The sequence below is a fragment of the Dipodomys merriami genome, unplaced genomic scaffold (genome assembly GCF_024711535.1).
Source record: "Dipodomys merriami isolate MVZ:Mamm:240054 unplaced genomic scaffold, mDipMer1.0.p SCAF_2, whole genome shotgun sequence".
NCBI classification, from domain to species: domain Eukaryota; kingdom Metazoa; phylum Chordata; class Mammalia; order Rodentia; family Heteromyidae; genus Dipodomys; species Dipodomys merriami.
In genome coordinates this window covers 78,181,719-78,205,388 of record NW_027203381.1, presented here as the reverse complement: position 1 = coordinate 78,205,388, position 23,670 = coordinate 78,181,719, and the positions used below count along the sequence as shown (strand labels likewise).

Genomic DNA, 23,670 nt, shown 5'->3' with positions numbered 1-23,670 from the left:
TGGGTCAGCCTGGCTGAATCTAAGGCACAGCAAGATTGAAAGCTATTGACCTACAATAGCTCTGAAATCTAAAATATCAGTGGAAAAGCAGCATAAAGTACTAAATACAGCCTTTGTAGCCCAATAGCCTGGGTCTACATCCCATTTCCACTCTTTAATATTCATGTGACACACCAACTGTATTTCTCCCTGCACCAGATTTAATTTGGGGTTGTAACTCCAGTTTATCTGCCAAGTGGGACATCTGTAAATTGGGCTTTAGCTATGCTAATAATGTCTCCTGGGGTTGTTACATGGATTTAATAAATTAATATTAAATATTAAATAATACTTAGATCATAGTGTTATGTACATGTAAACACATAAGTCAATGAACATTATTTTATCTCTAAAGTATTAGCTTCTTACTCTCTAACTTGTTGAACCCTACCTTTCCTCTGAGCCTGTTTTTCCAGTCATATCTTAGTTCATTTCCATAACTAGCCTTTTGAGTCTAGGCTCTTTCGAGAATCCTCAGTGTCCCAAGCCTGTGGTTATTCCAAAGAGGCAAATCATCCATGGACTCTTCCTTTATCCACTGCTCAGTTAGGTTATTGAATTGTGTTGAGAACAATGGTATCATTATAAATTGAGGTCTGATTACCAATCCCATTTAAGTTCTTGGCATTATGTGATTTTCTTACACATGTTCTTATTGGTTTATTCCATTCCAAAAGTCATGCTTTCAATCTCTTTCTCTCTGTACAAACTCTTTACTGAGTCTCCAGTCCACCTTAGCAAAAATCTTCACCTCTTATTCTACATAAAATTGAGATTCTCACTTGTGTCTTTCAACAGATGAATGTGTATGCTCAGCTTTACCTCTTGTCTTCTTGGTTTCTATCTTTCTGTGTGTCTCTGTCTCTGTCTTTTTGTCTTTCTCTCTCTTGCTTCCTCCCATTATCCCCCACTAATGTTTCTTACCTCTCTTTTCCTAGAGCCCGAGTTTCTTTAGCAATGACTATGTTTAAGTCTCTCACAAATACTTCTCTCTAAAAAACCACAGCCTTTGTTTCCTTCACTTAACAACTAAAGCATTCACAGGAATAGTGTGCACTTACACAGTTCCCGTCTCATTTCTGCTCATTGTTCATTCCATGGAAATGAAGTGGCTGTCAGAGTTCAACTGAGTTCTCTGGTCATGTAGCTTAGAAATTCAAATTATTTTATTTTTGTTAAACAGTTCTTGTTTTGTTGGGCTTCTCCATGCCAGTAGATATTGTGTACACACAGAGTACACCCTCCTTTTAAGAAAGATGCTTTCTAACATATGCAGAACCTAGTACATACAATTTAAGGGGGTCTATTTCCTCCCTTCCTCCCTCCCTCCCTCCCTTCCTCCCTCTTTCTTTCTTTCTTTCTTTCTTTCTTTCTTTCTTTCTTTCTTTCTTTCTTTCTTTCTTTCTTTCTTTCTTTCTTTTTTCTTTCTTCCTTTCTTTCTTTCATTTTTTTTCTTTTCTTTCTTCCATTTGTCTTTTCTTTCTCTCTTTCTTCTTGAAGATATTGGCATTTTAACTCATGGGCCTGGCTCTGTGCTTGCTAGGTAAGCGCTCTACCATTGGAGCTACATCTTTAAAGCTTTCATAGTCCTCCTATTTCTACTTTTTACATAACTGGGATTATAAAAATGTACCATCGCATGTCATGCCCTGACCTTTACAATTTTTACTTTTTTTTATTTTATTAGAGATGGGAACTCGCTGTCGTTTTGCCTGGGTTAGCCTCAACTTGTAGTCCTTCTGATCACCACTTCAAGAGTAGCTGGGCTGTAACATCACCTTTATAATAACAAGAGACATATTTTAAAAAATGAATAAAAGAGGAGCTAAGGGACTGCAGTTGGGAGTCACCCTGCCCAGAATTCTGATCTAGCAGAACTTTCCCATTTAGAAGGTCCAGGCCTAAGAAACTTCTACATTGAACTTATTTTATTAATCCCAATCATGACTTCTTTGAAGTACTGTTGATCTAGTGACTGGGGAATGACTGCCTGAGTCAATGATTCCTAAAGCAGAAAGCTAAGTACCACCCTTAACCTCTTCACTTGTGCTCCACACCCTCAGTGAGTTTCTGTATCCACTTGTTTCTATTTCTGTAATCTCTCCTTGGTTCCCTGTCCCTTCACTTCATTGTTATTATGCTATCTCAAAATTTATTTCACTGGCCAAGTTTGTGGCATGTCTCTTTCTTGACTTTACTACCTTTCATCTTGCTTCCTCAAGTCTATCCTTAAGGAAATGGATGTTTACCAGTTCTAAAATGAATACTAAACTTCTTTTGCTTACATAAACTACTTTGTAAACTTCTATAAAGAGCAATGCACCTTGTCTTATAGGAAAGTGGAAGAGCATTTCATCACTCAGGGAATGGAGACCAAACAATTGTAATTGTTGAAGATATAATTAAGGAAAAACGGAGCTTTAGTTCCTCATGCTAGTAGGTCCAACTGTTTGTACTACCATTTTAATCTGCTGAGGTTGTTGTTGTGACAGAAAAGAAAAGAGTACCATTTTAGATTAGAATCTGCATGTATCTTTCCTTTTTCTTTCTAGTAACTATAACTCTGATTTTAAGGCTGTATTCCAGGCCGGCATGGTTAACAGTTGGTGAGCTGTCAGTAACCAGTTCTCATGTCCCCTTCTGAGATCTTCTGAATTGGAGATGTTGGTGGCTTGATATGGATGATCTATCTTTGGAGAAACCCTCGGGCAATTCTCATCACAAGTAAAACTTTGAGTGCCACTGGCTTGGAATCACATCTGCTGTGTAGTTGTTATTGATTATTTGTTGAAAATAAGCCTGTTGGCATAAAACTATGAGGGCCTTGGAGTGCCTAGATTGCTCCAAAAGGCAATGTGGAAATCACTGAGAACCTTGTTGAATCAATATTCTTTCCACTTAACAATTTCTTCCTATTGGAGGAACTTTTAGATTGCCACATTTAACAAATGGGACCCTCATGAGCTGGTGTTTAAGATGGTGAGCTTACCCATTCATCTTAACGAAGCACTTATTTTGCAGTCTACCAATGCAGCCACCATTCTAAAAGCAGCCCCTAGAATCCAGTCAAAAAGTTTGCAAGGACTTAGAGGTCGTTGTGAGAAGTCTGAGCTATATTAGTAAAGGATAAACATTGTCATGATATATAGGTATGTGTGGTGTAATTTTAACATGTGACACTAGCTGCAAGGTAGGCTGTAACCCTGGCAAAAGGTTACATATAAACTCTACTCATTTTCCCTTAATTCTGTATGGGGCTCTATGGCCAACAGAACTGTTTAGGAGGACAGAGTAAACTTTTGAAATGTGTTAGTGATGGCAGGGTAACCAAAAATTGTTGATTAAAACTAGAAGACAATAGACATCATAAGATCTGAATTTATACCAGCAAAGAATGCCTTTCTTGTGGCTAACATACTGATAGAGTAGTGATTCTTATATTATTTTTCTAAGGTATCTCAATCTATTTAAAATAATTTGTTTCTTTAAGAAGCCCATCAAACATAATCCTTGAATCCACCCATCTTCATCAAGGTTTTTTAGAAAGGGTTGTTTCTAAAGGGAAAAACTTGGACCCTGATGACAATGTAAATAGACACAGCCAGGGAGAATGACCCTGATTGTTGGTAGACGTACTTCTGCTATTGTTGTGGGAAGTTTTCCTTCAGACTCTAAGGGATGTGATGGTAGAAAGTTGAGGATTGAGGCCAATAGGATGAATGTCCATGTTGGGTTGCTTCTCACATTTCTTCCTGAACTACTGGGGCCTCTCAGGGGAGGCTGTAGGGTAGAGAGATGGAAGTAAGCTTTTCTTGTTTGGCCAAAAGAGATCATCATTTGAAAACCAGTCATGGAAAACATGTGGGTCCTGAAAGTAAATGCCCTTCCACCAGAATTAAGGGACTACTGAATGATTAGGTGACTATTAGGTGATTATTGAGTTAGTTATAGTCAGACTTGAATGCAAGTAAGGAGTCTTCTGTGAATGGGAACAACTGTGACCTACTTAAAATGCCAAGCCTGCTCTCTTGGAAGTGTGAAATCTGGAAGCCTACCATCTTTATTGTGGTCAGTCTTTGGATGCCTACATAAAAACCAGACATACACTGTGACATCTTGTCTCTTTCCTAGAATTTGTAGCTCCCAGATATCTCAAGTTAAGCCCAACAGCTTTGATGTTAAAGTGCTTCCCAACACCCATAAAGTAGAAAGAAATAGAAAACAGAACTTAAAGCCAAGTAGTCCTGAAATGTGGAACGTTCTCAAGGTCCAAACACAAATAGAACTGAATGTTGACTCTGGCCATTTTTAAAAACCTCTAGAAATATCTCCTTGTTAGAAAGATCTGAGAGACAAGAAATAAGAGTTGCCAAATAGTGACAATAACCTCTAAGTCTGTAGAATCATTTGTATGCCTCACCATAGTGGTGAAGAAGAGAACAATTATATGCAAAGTCTTCAGATATTAAGGCCAAACTGTGCACAGTATGGAAGTCCTCCTTAAGTCAAAACCCTAAGTACCTTAGCTTTCTTCACGATGGTCATTTTCCAAACGATATCCAATATCATGATTAAAAGAGGAAAAAAAACCCAAAATACTCGAGAAAAAGGGTAGAATATAAAGTACTTGAATTAACACCTTATTTTTGAAGAATGATCCAGAGTTACAAAGCTCTTTTCCTCAGACTAAGCAGTTACTATTTATACTTACATAATAGCATCTGTGACACTTCGAGCTCCTTAAATAAGAATCATGGCATTCTCCATGTCCTCAGAACCTTGCACAGTCAGTCCTAGGTATTTATGAAGCACATATTAAATGCTGAATGCATGAGTGAATATATAAATCAATAAGAAGCTGAAAGGTAGGTATAGGTAGTGCCTTACACAAGATCATTTTGTAGAACCCAAACCCGGACTGATAATTAAATATAGAAAGCTTAGCATCTTCTCTCCTTAAAAATCACACCACAAATTCTATCTTAGATGAATCCTTATTTTCTTTGTTTTGCATCGAAAATCTATAGCTATATATAAAGTGAACGCCTGGTGAGTGGGTGGGTAGTGGTGTTCGCTCTTAGTTAGTGGAATGTGAATATGTCAGAATCACAGAAAATAGAAAGAAAGGGGTTTATGCAAAGCTGTCAGTGCTCATGCCTGCTTTTTAAATTGAAGACGGTGGTGAGATGGTTTAAAATTAATATTCACATCCATTTTATCACATCAAATGTGATCATTAGCAAACAGGGCCTAACGGTAGCTATTTCCTGACTGACAATAGCCATCCGGTGGTGCCCACTTCCCCATATGCTTGAGACTGATAGATTCTGATAGTCTGGGAAACAGTCGGAGGAAGGAAGTAATTAAATCTGAAGAGGATGCTGGGGGGCAGGGGATATCTCACACAAAAATATCTCTGAGATACCTATTCTTTTTCAAATTATGGGTGGGGACAGAAATACCATTTATAAGCCAATTTTGTATCCTCAAGTTGGCATATAATCTTGCCCATAGGATGAGTGTCAGGAAATGCCTCAGCCTGGGCACTGGTGTTTAAAATAAACTTAGGCTATAGACTAAGAAAACAGGAAGACATTAGTTCTAAATACTATGGCTGTAGAGGAAACTGGAAAGACAATGATAAAATTCAAAACTCAGGATTCCAGTCTTATAATAGGTTACTTATTTTCGACCAATCCAAGCAACATTTCACTGCCATCAACAATCCTCTATACAATGTCAGGGAGGGCAGGGGAGAGTGGGTGGGAGGGAAATCTGGCCTTCAAAGTCTCTTCTCAGACAACAGTGCCATCCAGAAAGATGTAGGAAAAGAAGGTCTTCAAAAACTATTTGTGAAGATCCAAAGCAAGAAGACTTTAATTTTAGGACTAGCTTGTTAGAGAGATTGGTTGATTGTTTAATTCTTGCCCTGTTCTTTTCAAGTAGTTGGTTAAAGAACATTTACTAAATTTCAGTTAGCTGGGATCATGTGATGAATTGTATCCAGTGGAATATGGGCAGAAGTAATGAATATCATTTACCAGACCTTTCTTGAGTGAAGAGGTATCTAAGCCTCTAAATCAGGAGGATACCCCAAGACAGATAGGATCTGGGTCCTTATATGAAGAATGATCAGATGTCCTACAAAACTCCTTCCTTTCCATTTGTTTAGGTTGTATAATTACCTATAAAGATACAGCGGCGTGGACACTTATCCATTACAGCAGAGGTAAATCTTCTGATCTTCTGCTTCCAACCCTTCCACAAAAATGACTCAGATGGTCTCATGTTCCACATTTTCTCATGCTTCCTGTCACTCACAGAAACATCTTGATGTACTTCACTCCTATTTGGGGCCTGCAAGCAAACTGTTCAAAGTGTCAAAACTTACTCGTGGCTAGAATAGTAATGATGTTTAAATAGCTGAGGAATAAGCAGCAATTTTTCGGAGAAAAGGTAAAAGAATTGAGGGAATATGATGAGCAATGCATTTAGTCATTGTGGCATTCTTTATTTTTTCAGTAATGTACAGCTGTAACTTCAATTAAATTGCCAAAGCCAAATGCATGCAGCCCTCCCCATGATTCCTGAAAGCTCTTGGGTTTAACTAAAATGATGTGGGAATTTAGACAGCATTGGTCTCTCAATTCAAAGCTTGGATATTGAGATAAGATATTAAACAAATGCAGAAAAATGAATTTCCATATCTGGTGTATAGTCATGGGAAATTGAAGTCTGAAGAATGCATAAATCTTGGATGCTGATGAGTACATTTCCTGAAGATTCTATTGTATCTTGAATCTTGATGGGGCTACACAGCACTCTTATTTACCCAGGCAATGAATTAGGATATGCACTACTCCAGTCTAGAGCAAGAGCCATCACTGGAAGATTAATGACACCCCAGGTACATTCTATCCCAAATCTATGGTCTGTCTAACTTACTACTACCTTTACTCAAGGATGACAGGGGAGTTCTTTCTTCAACAAAGATGATCTCTTGTCTTACTGAATTTTCTTATACTTTTCCTGCTCTTGTGGCAATGCTACCTATGTAATAAATATAAAAGTACAATAATGAAGACAACTACTCAGAGATATAGAGTGGAAGAAATAGATATACTTGCCCATGTAGTTGAAGAATCCAGAATTCTGGGTTTCGGGATCACTGCCAGCTATAAGATCCTTACTGGATGGATTAGGGGAGAGAGGAACTCTTTCCACTTATCTTTGTGTGGAATAGCTGTCAAGGACAGAACAACAGATTTCAGCAGTTTCTGCTCTTTCTGATTCTCAGAGTGATTCCTGAGTGTTTTGAAAGACACTATGGCCATGGTAGGCAGTTGATGAGCCATGTCTTTGGCTTGGATCCTTTTCTTTCTTTGATTTTTTAAATTTAAACTTGTTTTTCAATTAGGACTCTTCCTCCTTTGTACACAAAACCTTGTCTATTGTTTTCTAACGGGTTTCCTATTACTGTTTTTCTTTCTATTCAGAGAGACCTTAAACAGTGGTTTTACAAGCTAGAGAAATAAAAATCCTGAAGGACAGTTTGAAACCTACTACTGGTCCTAAATATAATACTGTTTACTAGTATATTCTCTTTCCTGTAAAACTCCCTGGCTATTGATATTGAACTTGTCTGTGTGATGTGCTTGAACTAATGGAATGTGAGGGTACCTGATATATGCTACCATCTTCAGATGCTTTGGGAAACATTGTTAAGATTCTGCCAATTATTCTGCTGCTGCTTCCTGCTATGAAGGGATTTTGCCATTATTCTCCACCCAGGAATAAAAAGACACGTGAAGCAGAGCCAAATGGAATCAAGCAGAGACAAAGCATCTGCACTCATTACTACATACTGTGGTCTGTTGCCACTAAGATTTTGGGTCTGCTTGTGGATGCAGCAGAGCTAATTAAAATACCACTCTGTCAAAAATAAGAGAATAGATTTTTTGTGAGTGGGAGATGAACTTTATTAAGTTAGGTTCCTCAGGTTTTTTTCAGTTGTTTTTGATATTTGTATTTATTGAAATATAATAATACTTTGCCCACTTCAGAAGACCAGACACTCATTAGTTGCAGAAACAGAAGGATTATGATCAAAGGAAAAGATGCAGCATCTTGGGTAAGGATTGAGAGGACCTAGCTTGGGAAATCTCAAAGAGATGGAAAAAGTGGTAAATACCCACTACTTCTTTTATTCCAGTACTACAACTTGAACTCAGGGCCTCTCACCCTTTTGTGCCTTTTTGCACTCAACCCTGGTGCTCTACTCCCTAAGCCACACTTCCACTTCTGGCTTTTTGCAGGTAAATTGGAGATCAGAGTCTCATAGACTTTTCTGCCCAAGCTTTGTATTTTGACACTACACATATTTTCTATAACAACACATCAAAAGTAGAATAGGATAGTTTCAGAGTATTTTTTAAATAGCCACATAGATAAACTTGGCTGTTCTTTGTACCTTTATTCTAATTCATCCATAGATTAGTTAAGTGCTGTTTCTTAGCAGCATAACTTTACAAAGATTAACTTCCTTTCAGGCAAATACAGGTGGCTTATACCTATAATCTTAGACAACTCAGGAAGCTAAAACTTGAGATGGTTCAAAGAAACCCTGAACAGGAAAGTCTATGAGAATCTTATCTCCAATTAATTACTAAAAAGCTAGAAATGAAGCGGTTACTCAAGTGATAGAGCATTAGACTTGTGCACAAAAACTCAGTGAGAGTGCCTAGGCCTTGAGTTCAAGTCTAGGACTGGTTAAAAAGAATATCAAATCCTTTCAAGCTATCCCTGCAACTGGAAGACATCTGTACTCTCTAGAAGGTCTTAGCCTCTAGTTCTTACTGACTCCAAGGCTTTGAGTTAGTCTCTATGATTTTAGCAAAGCTCTACTTCTTTATTTGCTTTTTATCTAGCTCCTGTTCTGGCTTAATTAAACCTGGGATTACTTATTTTAACTGTAGTGGCTTTATTTTTGGTATGTGCTTTTCTTAATTTACCATTCTTTCTCATCTTTCTCCACTTTCCATATCCAGATTCTTACTAACCTGTACAAGTACACTACTCGCAGATTGTTCTCCACAAAGCCCTTGTAGTTTTGTCATGCCTTGCAAGCATAAGAACTGACTTCCTTTCTCTAGACTCTCTTTTCAAAGATACTTAATATAGGTAAACAGGCTTGGGAAGTAATGAGAGTGTCTGGCTCCAAAGCAAAGGGAAAATTTGTTTACTATTCAATATAATAAAGATAATTTCTTTCTCTAGGACAGAGATTGAGTGGGTTTGCTTATAGTTTGGTACAAAAGATTGAAGTTTCCTAAGCTTTGAGTTCCTTTAGCTGTGATAAAACCCAATTGTGGCCATCATGCAACAATGTTTATCTATGTTTTGCAGTGTCTATGCAGATATTTTAGAGGGCACAGAATACTGGCCTGCACGTAAATTGAATGCTGCTTACTCTTCTCTGAGCAATAAATTCCTTTGTCTCTGACAGAAGCCTCAGGTATTTTGTCAGTATCTATAAAGCTATGCAAATTAACTTACTTATTTGCAGCTTGGGTACAATTTTGTACTTTAAATCTAGTTGGACTATACCAAATCCTGTTAATGACCATTAATTTATCATAAACTAATATTTGTTAAAATATGTTTATATTTATTATATGCCTATCTCCTCTTTTAAGAGTGGTTATCTATCTATAATATATTCTTGCAATATGTAAACACTAACACTGCAAAATTCTTGCTCAAATAAAAGGTAATACATTGAATGATTGAATTGGAAATTGGGGGGAAAAGTTTATTTTCTATGAAATTTCCAACAGTTTTCTACTTGTGGTTAGTGCTGATACTGTCAATAGAATGGAGGAAAGTGAGCATTGACCTCAGGTCTCCAAAGCCACATCTAGTCTATCCATTCCAGAAATGGATTACTGATTTTGTTAAGATAACACAAAGATATCTCATTCTCACCTATCAAAGATTAGGAATGGGATTCTCAGCAGTATTTGTAGCCCTGTTTACACTCTGATTACAGCATCATAAGCACGGATTAATGGATACCTCATTCAACATTTAGTTTAGAAATGACTCTTCTTCAGGAAGAACTAGGCTTAAACTTTTGGAATTTAAAAACATAAATGAGAGAATGATAATAAAACATATTAAATTATACAAATAAATACTATCTTAGTCTTTGATTTTGCATTAGTAAAACAATCATTTCCTTTTTTTTCTTTCTCCTGATATCATGCATAATATTTGCCATCTTTCTTCTGCTGCTATGAAATTTCTTGGTTTAGTTTCATCCGTCAGAAGTTTAGGAAACTGGCTCAGTACATCATGGGGAAGGGCATCTGTGTTTTCCCACTGCCCACTAAATAGCTGCAATTTGAAAAAGTTCTTAAGAAGCCCTGACCTGGATTTTCTATTACCTCATTATTTTTAAATCCAGATGTGGGTGTGTCAACACATCTGAATGCCTGTCACTTTCCCAGTTAGTTTCTTTCTACCTTCACATAGATTCTTTTTCTCTTGTTTTTCCTTTTCACTTCCTGGAGACTAGAGAAGTCTTAGCTAGGAATTCTGTCATCTTGATTAAGAGTTAACATCATAGTTTCAAGATCCAGGTGTTTTGTGTTTCTCTCAGTGGAATAGACTTATTAGGAATGCATAATCACTATCGAGATTTAGTGCTGACCATTGTCCATCTTAGATCCAGTGGAAAAGGAGAGAGGAGATTGTAGTTTTCTATTTCACCTGGTAAAACATCAGATAGAGTGGAGAATGGATTGTAGTTGTTATGACAGCCTGAACCACACCGCAGAAATGGAGACCTATCTTGCTTAGTAATGGCAGGAAGAACACCATTTTCAGTGAGTCTTAGCAGAATGTGATTTTGGTTTTATAGACGAGTGATGTACCACTCTCCTAGTTGTAGAGATGACCCTCTTTGTTTACATAGGAAACACCACCTTCCAAGTAGGTATGACTAGGTACCTGGTGACCAAGATTCTGGAGCACAAGAAAATCATCACTTTCTTAATAAGTACATTGTATTAATCAGCTACTCAAATAAATATATCAAACATTTTTACATGGAATAGTAGCAACTGAATTATAGGAAGAGTGGTCAGATTCATATATAAGCCATTTAGTCTTCTAGATAATTTAAGGTATGATCCCCAAACCAGAGAAAGTAGTCATTAGACAGTGGAATTGAATTTGATATTCAGGTACCATTTAAATCATTGGTTAGAGGATCCCTTTGCCATTAGTGAAGTCCTGTGTTGGTTGAGTGTCTGCAGGGATTTCTGCCACTGTAGTGCTGTTACCTGAGACCTGAGGATGGCTGCTTGACCAATTGATTAGCTTATTTCATTAATTAACTCATAAAATATTGATTGAGTAAGTACCTTTTACCAGCTACTTAACATGGAACAGTGTATAGATATGGAAATAAATATTCAGAAAAAAGTCACCATCTCACTGAGTTTTGATATAGATAGTGGTATTAATTCCAAATTAAAAAAAATAACAGTTAATATTCATTGAATATTTATTCTTTTTTTAATTTTTATTTTTTTTATTGTGAAAATACTGTACAGAAGGGTTACAATTACATGGGCAAGATAGTGAGTACATTTCTTACTGAGCATTGTAGCCTCCTCCTTTGTTTACCTTTCCCATCCCTTCCCATCCTCCTTACCCCCACACACAATCCCCCCCCCAAGTTGTAAAGTTTGTTTTTGACATGACAACTTGTACTTCTCATTGTTGCAACAGGTCCACCTGTACCCTTATTTAAATGACTTGTTTTTCCCCTTCCCCTCCACAAATTATACCGACATCAAATACAGTGAAAGCAGGGGTTATACTGTGGGGGAGGGACATACAAAGCAACAAAGAAATAATCTTATAATTGTGTTAGAAACAAATGCATGAAAGAAAGAAAACACATTTAAAATACATATTTTAGGGTTCATTTTCCTAACATCACCTTATCTGACCTTTTCTGCTTGACTCATATATATATACTAGATATTGCAAATAAGGGAAATCATGGGACCTATGTTTCTTTGGGCTTGGCTTACTTCACTTAATATAATTTTTCCATGTCTTTCCATTTCCTAACAAATGGAGCAATGTCATTCTTTCTGATGGAGGCATAGAATTCCATTGTGTATATATACCATATTTTCTTGATCCATTCATCTACTGAGGGGCATTTGGGTTGGTTCCAGATTTTAGCTATGGTAAATAATGCTGCAATAAACATAGTTGTGCTGGTAGCTTTAGTGTGGTCTTGTTTGTAAACATTTGGGTAAATGCCCAAAAGTGGGACTGCTGGGTCATAGGGGAGTTCTATGTGGAGTCTTTTGAGGAACCTCCATACTGCTTTCCAAAGTGGTTGAACAAGTATACACTCCCACCAACAATGAAGTAAGGTTCCCTTCTGTCCACATCCCCTCCAGCATCTGTTGTTATTAGAGTTCTTGATTTTTGCCATTCTAAATGGGGTGAGGTGGTATCTCAATGTTGTTTTGATTTGCATTTCTGTTATGGCTCAGGAGATTGAGCATTTCTTCATGTGTCTATTGTCCATCCTTCTTTCTTCTTCAGAGAAGTTTCTCTTTAAGTCATTAGCCCACTTATTTATTGGGAAGTTGTTTCTTTAGGATTTGTTGTTGGGGGATTTAATTTTTTGAGTTCCAAGTATATTTTAGATATGAGACCCTTGTCCGTTGTATAGCTAGTGAAGATCTTCTCCCAATCCGTGGGCTTTCTATTGATCTTGCTAGCTATTTCCTTTGCCATGCAGAAGCTCTGCAACTTCATGCAATCCCATTTGTCCAACCTTTCTTTGATTTGTTGTGCTTCCGGGTCTCTATTCAGAAAATTTTGGCCTGCGCCAAGGAGACCTAGGGTTTCTCCTATTCCATCCTGTAATGTTTTCAGAGTTTCTGCTTTGACTCCGAGGTCTTTGATCCATTTGGAGTTGATTCTGGTGCAGGGTGATATATAAGGATCTAGCTTTAGTTTTCTACAAGTAGTTAACCAATTTTGCCAGCACCATTTACTGAAGAGGCTGTCTTTCTTCCATTCTATTTTTTTAGCTCCCTTATCAAAGATTAGATAGCTATAGGTCTGTGGGTTCATTTCTGGGTTTTCAGTTCTATTCCATTGGTCCTGAGGTCTGTTCTTGTGCCAATACCAAGCTGTTTTGAGTACTATGGCTTTATAGTAGAGTTTGAAATTTGGTATTGATATTCCTCCAGCAGTGTTCTTTCCGTTGAGGAGCGTTTTTGCTATTCGGGGTCTTTTATTGTTCCATATGAATTTTTGGATTGCCTCTTCTATTTCCTTGAAGAATGAGGTTGGAATTTTGATAGGTATCGCATTGAATTTGTAGATAGCCTTGGGAAGTATTGCCATTTTCATGATGTTAATCTTTCCAATCTAGGAGCATGGGAGTTTTTCCCATTTTCTAAGTTCTGTTTTGATTTTCTTTTTCAAGTTTTTAAAGTTTTCATCATAGAGGTCCTTCACTTCTTTGGTTAAGTTAATTCCTAGGTATTTTATTTTTTGTGGGGCTATTACAAATGGAGTTGCTTTCCTAATTTCAGCCACACTTTCATCTTTGTTGTCATACAGAAAAGCCATTGATTTTGGATGGTTAATTTTATACCCTGCTACTTTGCCAAAGTTTTGAATCAGCTTGAGTAATTTGGGAGTGGAGTCTATGGGATTCTTTAAATACAAGATCATGTCATCTGCAAAGAGGGAGAGTTTTATTTCTTCTTTCCCTATTTGGATCCCTTTTATGTCTGCATCTTGTCTTATTGCTGTAGCTAGGCATTCTAATACTAGATTGAAGAGAAGTGGAGAGAGTGGACATCCTTGTCTTGTTTCTGAGTTAAGAGGAAATGGCTTTAGTTTTTCACCATTGAGTATAATGCTGGCTGTAGGTTTGTCATATACAGCCTTTATTGTATTGAGGAATGTTCCATGGATTCCTAATTTTTCCAAAACCTTCATCATAAAGGGGTGTTGGATCTTGTCGAATGCTTTTTCTGCATCTATTGAGATAACCATGTGGTTCTTATCCTTGCTCCTGTTGATGTGATGAATAATATTAATTGATTTGTGTATATTGAACCAGCTTTGCATTCCTGAAATGAATCCTGTTTGATCATGGTGTATGATTTTTTGGATGAATTGTTGAAGTCGATTGGCCAAAATTTTGTTGAGAAGTTTTGCATCAATGTTCATCAAAGAAGTGGGTCTATAGTTCTCTTTCATTGAGTATTTATTCTATACCAGTTACTGTCCCAAATACTTGGTGACCTTCATGTGTGTTGATTGTATATTGATTCTTTCTCATACAGTAGGCACGTAATCAGAGTACTGGGCAGAGTTTAGGTGCAAATTAGACATATAGATAGAATACTTTATTATCAATTAAAATTGATTCTAAGTATTATAGGCTATATAATTTAGGATGCGGAAACATAAGAGAAATGTTATTGAAAACTCAAAACTGAACCAACATGTAGTACTTTTGTAAGCAGTGCTGCTTAGCTCTTGTAGTTATAATTTCAAAACATGATACTAAGTGTAAATAATCATCATAGAAGAAATGGATATATATATATATATATATAGGGATGGAATACTCATATCTGTAGAATATGGGAATTAAATTGGAATTAGGGAAAAAATAAGGTGTCTGAGATGAGTTTTTAAGAGTTTGAAAGAATGTTAATTATCTTGCATCAAGCAAAAAGTATAAGACTATATGCTACAAATGATGCTCATACCTCAGAATGTGGTGTGTGCAGGGAAAACTATTTGTGAAAAATAAACCAATAAGAGATTCTAAAGAACTAAATCAAAAGGCCTTCATCCCATGCTAAAGAACTGAAACATTTTTCTTCATAGGACAGTTGTAAAATCAGTCTCTCTGTGTAGTTATGCTTCCAGAAACCTTTCAAAGAATGGCAGTGGTAGTAATTCAGGGATTCTAGTATATTTACAAACAGCAATTAAGAAGTGATATATGACACTATCATTGCTTCATGTTAGGAACAAAGGTTACTGAAAATTGACATGTCAAAAGATTGCATAAATATAAGAATGAGAAAAGGTGTGTGTGTGTGTGTGTGTGTGTGTGTGTGTGTGTGTGTGTGTGTGTGAGTGTGTGTGTGTGTGTGTGTGTGTGTGTGTGTGTATTCTGGCAGGGCATATTTTGGTAGGGATGTTCTGTTCACCAAAACAGAATATGGGGAATTCAACAAGGTGAATTGAAAGTGTTGAAGTGCTTCTTTAATAGCTAGAAAAAGTTGTCCAATTGGTAGCCTTTTCCTCCCTGTTTTGTAGTGTTGGGGATTGAAACCAAGGTTTTGCACATACTATGCAAGTACTCTACTACTGTGTTTTTTGAATTTTCAAATTGGTATGTCTCTGGGTGAGTCAAACCTCAAAAAGTGATGTCGATTATAGGCCTATGACTATGGGATTCAGCGTTAGAGATGGAATAACATGACAGATATTGCAGGAAATATATTAAATGGTCAAGTACAAAATTCTAGGTTGGTATTTGGCAAACTTTGATGTCACTGAAGGATTCTGTTAGAATATAGATTTTGCTTTGGTACCTTACAGTGAGTTCTGTTATTCATGATTTCTAGCAAGAGTTCAGGAATACTAATTCCATAAATATGCAGACACATGTTGAGTAGCAAGTCTCAAGGAAACATTAGTGTTTAAGGACAAATAGATGAAGAAAAATCCATAAAAGCACCAAGGAGAAGAAGTGAATGATGTAAGAATAGAGTGAAGAGTAAAAGGAGGAAAGCAGAGAAGTATTGTGAAGAAAACAAAGGGCAGAAACTCCTAAAGAAGAAAATGTTCAACAGAGTCGAGGCTATTGACTTGGCAAATGAGAATGGACTGGAAAGTGCCACTAAATTTGTCAATTTGAAGGTAATTTTGAACTTTGACAAGATTAATTTTTCCCCCTCGGTCATGGGGCTTGAACTCTGGGTTTGGGCGCTGTCCCAGTGCTCTTCAGTTCAAGGCTACTTGAGCCACAGCACCACTTCTGGTTTTCTAGTGGTTTATTGGAGATAAGAATCTCATGGAGTTTTTTGCCTGGGCTGGCTTTGAACCGTGATCCTCAGATCTCAGCCTCCTCAGTAGCGAGGATTACAGGCCTGAGGCACCAGCGCCCGGCTGACAAGATTAATTTTGTACCATGGACAAAACAGAAACAAATTGTAGTGAGGAGCTACGTACATGGTAGGTGAGGAAATAGAAATAGTGTGGACTAACTTTTGTAAACAAAACCAAACAGAAGTTGGATGTCATGAGAAAGAAAAAAAGTGGTTGAAAACTTAAAGACCAAAGATTGAAAGGTATCATCATTCTTAGGAATGGCATGAAGTTTCTGATAGGCAGCATAACTCCCAAAGGAACTCAACAAGTGTGAGTAAGAATTTTGAGATGGATTATCCTTGATCTTCAAGGTATTTCAAACATAACCATAAGAGTTATTACTCTCACTCACTGAAAATGAATGGCCTTGAAGAGTACATTCCCTATCAATTCCTTGAAAAAATGCTTCAATTACCTATAGTCCTTTTCCAGATCAAACCAATGTCCAGGGAATTGGTTCCTCATCTTATTCAGGCTTAAAACAAAGATGTAGAATTTGGTGAGCATTCATGAGCCTGAAGGCTTTAAGATGTGCACATTTTAGTGGATGCTGTAACTGTTATAACCAAAGGGACGAAAGGTGATTATAGAGGTCCACAAGAGAACTGGGGAAGTCACAGAGTAACCAAACTCTATTGATGCAAAGTCTATTGATGCAAAGGACAGATGCAAAATTAAGGGGCCAACTTGTTTAATTTTTGCCAATAACACAAATGGAGGCAGGGCATGGCACCATACTGTGTACTGGCCTACTCTGTTGCAAAGGAAGGGTTTGAGAAAATTAGCAAAGGTGTTAATCTGATGGAAATCAGGAAGGGTGCAATGCTGTTGATGTTAACTTAAAATGTCGACTAAACCTGTGACAACCCCTGAAGAAATTCTTCAGATTGCTAGACTTCTGCAAATTGACACAAAGAAACATGCATTTCTAATGTAATGAGCAAGTTTGGAATAAAGACTGCCATCAATGTAAAGAATGGGTAAGTATTGAATAATGAGTTAGAAATCATTGAGGTCATGATATCTGATCAAGGATATATTTCGCTATATTTTGTTAATATACCAAAAGGTCAAAACATGAATTCCAGGATGTTTCTGTTCATCTGAGTGAAAAGAACATTCCTAGAATCCAGCCCATTGTACCTGCTTTTGAAATTGTCTGGGCTTACTGTAAGCCTTTGGTCATAATAACAGAAGATATTGATAGAAAAACTCTGAGCATACTTTTTCTGAATAGGCTAAAAGAAAGTTGGTCTTCATGTTGTAGACTTCAAGGCTCCAGGCTTTGGTGATATAGAAAGTACTAACTTACTACTAGTAGAGTTGTATGTGTGGGAGGAAGCGTTGACCCTAAATAGCTTCATGATGAAACAAAAATGGAAGGGGTCATTTGGATCTCTAATGTTATGATTATAAATATTATGATTATTAAATATTATGATTATTGTTACCTAACAAAGCTCAAATCAAAAACTCAGTAAAGCATTAGGCAAATGAATAACACATCTAATGAATATGAAAAGGAAAAACTTTAGCTTTGCTAAAGTTTGGTAGAACAAATGGTGTTGAAGTCAATGAAAATTTAGAGGTTCCCTCAATGCCACAAGAGTACTAAAAGTGCATTGTGTAAAAATTGAACTATGTAACTTGATGATAAGGATGGGAGGAAAAAGTGGGTGAGACCAATGGAGGAGGTGACATTGATGCAGAAGCATTGTACTCACAACTGGACTGAGGGAATAGTAACCATTGTACACCCAACTACTTAACACTTTTTAAAAGAATAGAAAAATGCATTGATCTAGCAGGGGGTGGTCTTCTACTTCCGTGCATTCCAGCCCTAGACTCATTCACCTTTGCTAATTATGACCAAAAGTTTGTTATAGAAATTGTTGAGAGAACACTCAAAATTCTTAAAATGAGGGCTGGGAAGGTGGCTCAGTGGTAGAGCACTTGCCTTGCATGCATGAGCCCCTGGGTTCTATTCCTCAGCACCACATAAGCAAAAAGAAAAAAACCAGAAGTGGCGCTGTAGCTCAAGTGGTAGAGTGCTAGCCTTGAGCTGAAGAGCTGCGGGACAGTGCTCAGGCCCAGAGTTCAGGCCCTACGATTGGACCCCCCCCCCAAAAAAAATTCTTAAAATGACATTGCAAAGAATTCAGGTGTTTAAGGATCATTGATCAGTGAGATAATCCTTCAGAGTTGCTCAGAAGATGCTTCAGAACTTGCTCAGAAGTTGATTATGATGTTATGCTTAGAGATTTTATGAGTATGGTGGAAGAAGGAATCATTGATTGAACACATATTGTAAGAATTGTCTTTATTGGCTGTTACTGGACTGGTCTCTTCCTGAAGAGGATGACCCTGGAGGGACTCAGTGGGTGTAATGCATGTACAACAGGTATAATAATCTGTAAAGTGACATGTTCTAATTCCTAGAACAGGGCTTTACCTTTATTAATAACATATAATAGCAGGGTCATAATAACTTCAGGTCCCTAATAACTTCAGAGATCTCAATTGAAGAAAAGGATCAAGTAAGAGATTGTCTGATGTTTCTTTCATGCATGTGTTTCTAACGCATTTATAAGATTATCTCTTTGTTGCTTTGTATGTCCCTCCCCCACAGTATAACCCCTGCTTTCACTATATTTGATGTCAGTATAACTTGTGGAGGAGATGGGGAAAAACCAGTTGTTTAAGGATACAGGTGGACCTGTTGCAACAATGAGAAGTACAAGTTGTCATGTCCAAAATGAGCTTTACAACGTCGGTGCAGGGGGGGAAAGGGGGGAAGGAGAAGGATTTGGATTGGGGGGAGGGGGCAGGCTGGGAAGGGATGTGAAGGGTAAACAAAGGAGGAGGCTGCAATGCTTGGTAAGAAATGTATGCATTATCCTGCCCATGTAATTGTAACCCCTCTGTACAGTATGTTCACAAATAAAATAAAATAAAATTTAAAAAAAAAAGAGATTGGCTGATGTAAAAAAAAATCCACTATTCCTGCCTGGTGTTAGTTACCTCACACTTGTAATCCTAGCTACTGAAGAGGTGATATGAGACATGAGGATTGTGGTTCAAATCCAGCCCAGGCAGCGAAGTCTTTGAGACTCTTATCTCTAATGAACCACCAAAACCTGAAAGTGGAGATATAGTTGGAGTGGTAGAGCACTAGCCTTGAGCAAAAATGGTCAGGGCAGTGGCCAGGTCCTGAGTTCAAGCTCCAGAACTGGCATATGCATGCATGCATAGACATGTATGCACACACATGCACACACTCCACCATTCTCATAATGTGGCTTTGATAATATATAATAGTTTACTGTTGTCATTGTCTGTGTCCACAGATAATTCATTTTGTAATTTGAATAAAAATCTATTTATGCATTCCTGATATAGGAAAAAATAAAAATGCACCAATGGACTACATTCAACTGAAATCACTGAGGAATCTCTAATTCTGTTGTTAAAACCAGGATTTGACTGCTTCCTGTCACTAGATGAGAAGTTTAGAAGCAGTCATTCTGTGGGGAGTAAGACTAGTAATTCGAAACGAAGAAGAGAAATAGCCAATTGTGTTTGTTTTTAAAGTTGCAAAAACTTTTTTTTTTTGTCGGTCATAGGGCCTGAACTCTGGGCCTGGGTGCTGTCCCTCAGCTCTTCAGCTCAGGGCTAGAGTTCTACCACTTGATGAGCCACACAGCGCCACTTCTGGCTTTTTCTGCTTTTGTGGTGCTGAGGAATCCAACCCAGGGCCTCATGCACGCAAGACAAGCACTCTATCACTGAGCCACCTTCCCAGCCCCAAAAGTTGCAAAACTTTTTAAAAAGCCATCAGAAGGGTCTGAGAGTCAGGGCCAGAAAAGGAGATTTTGCATAAAAGCAAGACCACTGCTGGTTTTGAGGAATAAATGGTAAAGAGGGTGAGAGATGAAAAGTGTGGGCAGCCTGTAAGAGCTGGAAAAGGCAGGGCAGGGGGCTCTTTTTTGTCTAGAACTTCTAGAAGAAACACAGCACTGTAGATACTTTGGTTTTAGTCCACGGAGACTTCTAACATCTTTCCAGAACTGGAAGATAATAAATCTGTGCTGGTTTCAGCCAATAAATTTGTGGTAATTTGTTGTAGCAGCATAGAAAACCAGTGCAAGGATCCTAGGACACATCTTTTTGTAGCTGTGTTCAAGGCTCATATCTCTGCAACAAACACAGATGGACAAGAGGAAAGCATAAGAAATTCACTTAACTAAAGGTTTATGTGAATGGGAGGCTTCATCAACGAAGATCCTAAGATCTAAAGAAAACTGGATTTTAATGGACACTGGCTCAGAAGTGTGAATGAAAGACAAAGGGACATGTTCTAAGAGTAACAGATGCAGAGCTCAGCCAACTTACATTATTACTGGTGTTCAGGTCTAGGGTAAGGATCCCTTTGGTATAAAGACCTTATGAACCACTTTCAGAAGTAGATCAGAGATTTCATAGCTATGCTTCAGGTTAGAAAGGCAAAAATACCAAGTTTGTTTTTTTGGGGGGAGCCTGTTCTATTTGCATCCTAGCAGGCCCAGATGAGAACAAAGATGTCTCTCAAAGGGAAGGTAGGGGTCTGAAAATGCAAACCATTTTCTTCATATCATGTGGAGGATTACAGACAGAGTAACTGTGTACTACCTTCTCTTGTCTGTAATCTTTGATTGTGGGGGTCAAAATGCCATTTTGGTAAAGATGAAGTGAGGCAATATCTGTAGAATATGTAGGAACCCAGAATGAGGTTATTCTTTTACCCATTTTAAGTGCTTTTCGGAGAGAATGTTTTGCTGGAGTAGGGTGTGACAATGGCTGCAGTATAACTAAAGGCAGAAACAGGTGTCCTTAACCAATCCCGTAATTCTGCGCTCTTTGGGTTAGGTTGAGGGCGGTAGTATCATAACCTTGAGATTTCTTTTATTTTTCTTTTCTTGTCTGTTTCTTGGCTGAAATCAAAATACTCTGAGAAATAATCTGTTCTCTCACACACCACCTCACCCCACCCCACCTCTCTATCTCTAAGTATCTTGTCTAATTGCTATCTCCTCCTCATTCTGTGCACATTAATTAGGGGATGAGTTCCTTGCTACTCCCTCCTCTCATTGTCCTCCACCCCCACCCCTCTCACCTATACAGGAGAATCTGGTTTCCAGATTCAGGAGAGGAGACTGCATGCCTCTGGTTTCCATGGAGACCCTATTTGATGTCAATGGCGGCTTCTGGGAAGGAGGGGAAACCTGAACATTTTTATCTAAAGGAGGGAGAAGAGACTAAAAGAAGAGGAGACTCAACAGAAGCAAATAGAATGGTAGGGTAAAGCTGTGGATGTCCAAAGACTCAAGGGGGTGGGGTGTAAAAAATGCAGTTGGAGTGTTCCGTCATCTCACACTTGCAAGAGAAATAAAAGAAGAAGAGATGTGTATGTTTCATGTGTGAGCAATATCTTCCAAAGACTCACTTCTGATACCAGGCATGTGGGGGTGGGGGGGGATTCCTTGTGGGTGTCTCTAGCTAGTAGTGCTACTTGCTTTCTTTTCCAAGCATCTGAGGAGTTTCCAGGATGCTCTGAATCTTACAGGCTCATGGCTGCTGGAGACCAGGCCACACCTCTATTTTTCATTTGCAACCCCTCCCCCTACAAAGCCACTAAATGAAAGCCCTGGAAGGACAATTCCAAAGCTTTGGGCTCTCGATTAAAGGCTATTTATCAGCTGACTCCCTAGAAAGAGGATGGGGAGGAGGAGGTGTTTAAGGCAGAATCTATGCTAAAATTGAATTGCAGGAATGTTCAGATGACATCAGCTTAGATCGAGGTCTGAACCAGGGAATGCAAATGTGGCTGAATGATCTCATCCTCAGAGCAGATCAGTGGCAGAAACCTCCAGGAAAAGGACTGTGCGACTTCTTTAACATTTTAAGCATGTGTCTCTGCTGATCTCTGACTGAGACTCCCGGAGCTCTTGGCTATAATCACTTGAATGTTAGTTCCCGCCTTAGATAACTGCTGGTCACGCACAGCTAGCACCAAAACAGGAAATCTTTGAAAAAAATAAATAAAAGACATTATAAGCTATCCAAGTGTCTGCCAATCTTACAACGTGAAGCCAATTCAATTCAATAAACGCTTTCTGAGACCTATTATAAACCAGTGTATGCAAAACGAATGAGAGATGGTCTTTCCTGCAGGGTGTCTCCACTCAGCAGGGGGACACCACAGTACCAGACAGCAGTCATAAATACCATTACCGTGGGAACTCAAAGGGAGATCAAATTAGTGAAAAACTATTTTTAAAAGTTGTTGTATTAAATGCCCCTGAAGCCTAGCTTTTATAAGAGACGCAGAAGAAAAAAAAGTACAGAGAAAAATTCCACAGAGATCCATTTAAAAAAAAAAAAAGATGTTTGGTATGACATGATCATGCTTATAATTCTCTGTGGAGTGTCATCTTAAACTAACTTTCTGATTTTTGTTATTGTTTCTGATGATACACCTTCCTTGCTGACTTAGAAGGGACTTCGGCCTCACTTTTATTTCATTTTTAACCACTTATGTAATAGACTACTTTTTGATATTGGAGATGTAAGGCTTGGTTGCCTCATTTTAAAATAAATCCAGAAGCTAGAATCGTGCTCAAGAATGTTTATAAAGGCTTGTAGCTTCATTAAATGAGCATGAAGGGCAATGCAAATTTGTTGCACCTGTTACAGGACTGAAATAAAGGAGGTAGTATTTCCAGTTGAAGCTTACTTTCAAGGACTTGGCATATAGGAATGCATCACAGGTCTTCTGTCTACCTGTCTGCCTATCTACCTGTCATTTGTGGTCCAAGTTGTCAGCTTGCTAATCAATCACAAGCCTTCTAATTTACATTCCAAAATTAAGTGAAGTTCAGGAGAAAAGAAGCTAAAACCTAATTATTGGCTTTTGGCTTATGGGTAGAAAATATGCAGAAGAAAGAACATTAAAAGAGAGCAATTATTTCTAGAAAGTAGGAGAAAAGGACATGTGTCAAACTGGTCACATAACTTTTTGTGTGACTAACATATCATTTTCATTTTAACCCTCACCTTGCTAAAGAATTCACCTATAAAGCTACATCTTCCCAGAGTTCCTGCAATGCAGCAGAGCATTAGTAACTGTAGAAGTGTACGCATTATCCTGCCCATGTAATTGTAACCCCTCTGTACAGTATGTTCACAAAAATAAAATAAAATAAAATAAAATAAAAAAAGAAATCTTGAATGCACATAAATTCAAAAAATCAACTCATTTTCACTCTTCTTATAATTCCATGCTTAGTCTTGTGGCTTACTGCAGATTCTCTGGACTTTTAATTTACTTCCTTTAGAGCCATTCTGCCAAGCTTCTAAATAATTGAT

General features: G+C 37.8%; 1 pseudogene; it reads left to right on the top strand.

Annotated features, from left to right (window-relative positions):
- The first annotated feature begins 16,668 nt into the window (after positions 1 to 16,668).
- On the top strand, positions 16,669 to 22,225 carry LOC138831850 (60 kDa heat shock protein, mitochondrial pseudogene; annotated as a pseudogene).
- Positions 22,226 to 23,670: the final 1,445 nt, after the last annotated feature.